This window comes from Rhinopithecus bieti, unplaced genomic scaffold (genome assembly GCF_001698545.2).
Source record: "Rhinopithecus bieti isolate Rb0 unplaced genomic scaffold, ASM169854v2 scaffold_30775, whole genome shotgun sequence".
NCBI classification, from domain to species: domain Eukaryota; kingdom Metazoa; phylum Chordata; class Mammalia; order Primates; family Cercopithecidae; genus Rhinopithecus; species Rhinopithecus bieti.
This window is the reverse complement of record NW_016813906.1, coordinates 780,977-786,062: the sequence shown is the minus strand read 5'-3', so window position 1 is coordinate 786,062 and position 5,086 is coordinate 780,977.

Genomic DNA, 5,086 nt, shown 5'->3' with positions numbered 1-5,086 from the left:
CACCGTAATATTTTTAAATAAAATATAAGTTACAATAATAAAACATGTTTCTTTTAATTTTTCTGATTATATTTTATGAGTTCAGAAAGGAAATGGTAAGAGAACTATACATTTTCATGTTTTAACATTTTATGTACGTACTTGATTCAATCTGTGTCATAATTACACATTACTTGAACACGGCTATCCTTTATCTTGTGCTTTCTTTAATAGAAAAATGAACAGAAACTGAATGCAGTTAAATTTTATTTTAGTAGGTTGTGAAGTTACTTTTATGGAGAAATAAAATATGTGAAACTTGATTGACTTTTTCTTTAAGATAAATTGTTAATGCTTTTGCAGTATTAGAATTCATATGAAGTCTCTTTTTAACATTATTGTATATATTACCTACTGCAAACATGTCTGTTCTATTTCTTTGTGATTTAAAGAAGAATAGGCCAGGCGTGGTAGCTCACACCTATAATCCCAGCACTTTGGGAGGCTAAGGCGGGTGGATCACAAGGTCAGGAGTTCGAGTCCAGCCTAGCCAATATGATGAAACCCTGTCTCTACTAAAAATACAAAAAGTAGCCAGGCATGGTGGTGGGTGCCTGTAGTCCCAGCTACTTGGGAGGCTGCGGCAGGAAAATTGCTTGAACCCGGGACGCAGAGATTGCAGTGAGCCGAGATCACGCCACTGTACTCCAGTCTGTGCTATACAGCGAGACTCTAACTAAAAAGAAAAAAAAAAAGACAAATAATACATTTATATAGAATTACCTACAGGTGTGTTAAATAAAAGACTTCATACCTAGATTTTGGGGGATCTAGATTCTAGTTTAGACATCACTGCTTACTATAAGATTTAAGTCCCATTATTTGTTTTTCAGTTTCCTAATTTATAACAATAGGTATAGCTGCTACACCTGCCTCACATGAAAGTGCTTTTTTTTTTTTTTTTTTTTTTTACTTTAGTTTCAGTTTTTCTTCTGAGATGGGTTTTGCTCTTGTCGCCCAGGGTAGAGTGCAGTGGTGAGATCTCGGCTCACTGCAACCCCCGCCTCCTGGGTTCAAGCAATTCTCCTGCTTCAGCTTACCTAGTACCTGGGATTACAGGTGCATGCCACCACGCCCGGCTAAGTTTTGTATTTTTAGTAGAGACAGGGTTTCATCATGTTAGTCAGGCTAGTCTCCAACTCCTGATCTCAGGTGATCTGCCCGCCTCGGCCTCCCAAAGTGCTGGGATTACAGGTGTGAGCCACCGCACCAGGCCTGAAAATGCTTTTTAAAAAATACAGGGGCTGGGTGCGGTGCCTCATGCCTGTAATCCTAGCACTATGGGAGGCCGAGGCAGGTGGATCACCTGAGATCAGGAGTTGGAGACTAGCCTGACTAACATGATGAAACCCCGTCTCTACTAAAAATACAAAACTTAGCCGGGCGTGGTGGCATGCACCTATAATCCCAGCTACTTGGGAGGCTGAGGCAGGAGAATCACTTGAACCCAGGAGGTGGAGGTTGCAGTGAGCGGAGATGGCGCTATTGCACTCCAGCCTGGGCAACAAGAGTGATATTTTGTCTCAAAAAAAAAAAAAAAAAAACAATTTTATGGGCCAGGTGTGGTGGCTCACACCTGTAATCCTAGTACTTTGGGAGGTTGAGGCGGGCAGATCACCTGAGCTCAGGAGTTCAAGACCAGCCTGGGCAACACGGTGAAACCCCATCTCCACTAAAAATACAAAAAATTAGCCTGGCATGGTGATACGCACCTCTAGTCCCAGCTACTCGGGAGGCTGAGGCAGGAGAATTGCTTGAACCCAGGAGCCGACATTGCACCACTGCACTCCAGAGTGGGCAACACAGTGAGACTATCTCCAAAAAAAAAAATTATATATATATATAGAGAGAGAGAGAGAGGTGCTGTGGTGGCTCACACCTGTAATCCCAGCATTTTGGGAGACTGAGGTGGGCAGATCACCTGAGGTCAGAAGTTCAAGACCAGCCTGGCCAACATGGTGAAACCCCATCTCTCCTAAAAATACAAAAACTAGGCCGGGCAAGGTGGCTCACACCTGTAATCTCAGCACTTTGGGAGGCCAAGGTGGGCGGATCACGAGGTCAGGAGATCGAGACCATCCTGGCTAACATGGTGAAACCCTGTCTCTACTAAAAAAATTAGCCGGCCGAGGTGGCGGGTGCCTGTGGTCCCAGCTACTTGGGAGACTGAGGCAGGGGAATGGCGTGAACCTGGGAGGCAGAGCTTGCAGTGAGCCAAGATCGCGCCACTGTACTCCTGTCTGGGTGATAGAGCGAGACTCCGTCTCAAAAAAAAAAAAATACAAAAACTAGCTGGACATGGTGGCAAGCGCCTGTAATCCCAGTTATTCAGGAGGCTGAGGCAGGAGAATCGCTTAAACCTGGGAGGCAGAGGTTGCAGTGAGCCAGGATCGTGCCATTGCACTCCAGCCTGGGCGACGAGTGAAACTCCGTCAAAAAATAGAACTATTCTTGTGTTCTGTTTTACCTTAAGAGTTTTTATTCATCTCCCTCCTGCAATTTCATACTCTACTCCCCCTAGTTAATATTTGTCCTTCCAAGCCATCTCTCATATTTTGGATATAGTTTCTTGAAAACCATATAATATTTATATGTTTAAATTTTTTACATAAATGATATTGTGGCATAAATTTTATTCTGCTTCTAACTTTCATAAAATATTAGGTTTTTAAGACTTACCCACATTAGTTATATAATGTGCTTTTTTGTTGTTGTCATTGTGTTTTTGAGACAGAGTCTCGCTGTGTCGCCCAAGCTGAGTGCAGTGACGCTGAGTGCAGTGACGTGATCTCGGCTCACTGCAAGCTCCGCCTCCCAGGTTCACGCCATTCTCCTGCCTCAGCCTCCGGAGTAGCTGGAACTACAGGCGTGCGCCACCACACCCGGCTAATTTTTTGTATTTTTATAGAGACGGGGTTTCACTGTGTTAGCCAGGATGGTCTCAATCTCCTGACCTCGTGATCCGCCTGCCTCGGCCTCCCAAAGTGCTGGGATTACAAGCTTGAGCCACCACGCCTGACCTAAAATGTGCTTTTGACTGGTGCATATTATTCTATTGTGTTCTTATACCAACGCTTATCTTTTCCTCTAGTCACAGATACTTGTATTTTTCCCAGCTATTTCCACTTCTGCAAGCTTGTACATGTCTTCCTATGAAGGAAGAATGCCCTTTCAGGAAACCTGCCCTTTCATTTATTCGCTATGTATGTCCTAGAGTTTGAGGTATATGCATATTTAATTTAAGTCATTCTGGATTGTTCTCAGGAATGGTTGTCCCAGTTTTCCTTTCCACAAGCAAGACCTAAGGGTTTCATTTTCTCTTCATTTTCAGTAGCACTTGATATTTTCTGATTTTTGCTAATCTGATGTGTATAAAATATTATTTTTTCTTAATCTGCATTATCTGATTACTGATGAAGTATATGCTTTTTAGTCATTCTGATTTTCCATTCTGTGGATAGTCTGTACTTACAGTTTGTCTCTTTGCTATTAAGTTTTTCTTTCTTACTGATTACAGTATAGTATAAACAGTGTGTGTGTGTATATATATATATATATTTTTTTTTTTTTTTTGAGACAAAGTCTGGCCCTGTTGCCCAGGCTGGAGTGCAATGGTGTGATCTCGCCTCACTGCAACCTCCACCTCCTGAGCTCAAACTATCCTCCCACCTCAGCATCCCAAGTAGCTGGGACTAAAGGCCTGTACCACCATGCCTGGCTAATTTTTGTATTTTTTTGTAGAGATGGGGTTTCTCCATATTGCCTAAGCTGGTCTCGCACTTGTGAGCTCAAGAGATCTGCCTGCCTCTCTGCCCCCAAAGTGGTGGGATTACAGGCATGAGCCACTGCTCCCAGCCAAGAAATTATTTATAAGTAGATACTATTTTCTTGTCAAGTTCAGATGTTGGAAATAACTTGCCATTTGTTCATTCTTGTCTTTGTTGTTTTTCATATAATAGAAATCCCCCCAATGGTTTGTGTTTTTTATGTCTTTTGTTTTGTTTTGTTTTTGAGATGGAGTTTCCCTCTTGTTGCCCAGGCTGGAGTGCAGTGGTACAATCTTGGTTCACTGTAACCTCCGCCTCCCGGGTTCAAGTCATTCTCCTGCCTCAGCCTCCCGAGTAGCTAGGACTACAGGCATGCACCACCACACCCGGCTAATTTTTATTGTATTTTTACTATAGACAGGGTTTCGCCATGTTGGCCAGGCTGGTCTCGAACTCCTGACCTCAGGTCATCTGCCCACCTTGGCCTCCCAAAGTGCTGAGATTACAGGCGTGAGCCACTGCGCCCAGCCTTAGGTCTTGTTCTTCTATTGGTTTTATAGTTTTATCATTTAAATTTAGGTCTTAAATTTAATTGGAATTAATTTTTGGATATAGTATAAGGTATGAATTCAACTTTTTCTCCATCTAGTCATTAAAAGGAAGGGGTTAACAAAACCCCTTCTCTTGCTATGGGGAAAAAATTATCTTGGGTTTACTTTCTGTTCAGCACTATTTCCTTGGTAACCTACAAAGTTAAGATAAATATGGAAAGTAAACTCTTTACCAGGCAGCCTTTTTTGTTTGTTTTAACTGTAAAAAGACAAAAGCACAGATGTTGATTTATCTGAGTAAGATATGAAACCGGTAACCAAGCTTGTTCCTTGTTGTAGGGACCTGGAACCTATCTTGAGGGTTTTTTACAAGATAGTGCTCCCTATCACACATGAGGTTTACCTAAGGAGGATGCCTCCTCTACATGCTAGTTGTTTACTGTGCTATATCTTTCTGCCAACCTAAGTGACCTTGGTGCCAAGTTATATTATTTTGGGTTTTCTGAGTGAATGTTTGCAGAGCGTGCCAAGTAGGATTGCAGTCAGTTTTTCTAGCACCATCTACTACATAATCCGTATCATCTCATTTCATTACATTCCAAGTTCTGTAAGCATGAAACTGGGGCTCTCTGTTTTGTTGGTATGTGTCAGTTTCTTTCCCAGTACAACATCGTCTTTTATTTTATTTTATTTTATTTTATTTTATTTTATTTTATTTTATTTTATTTT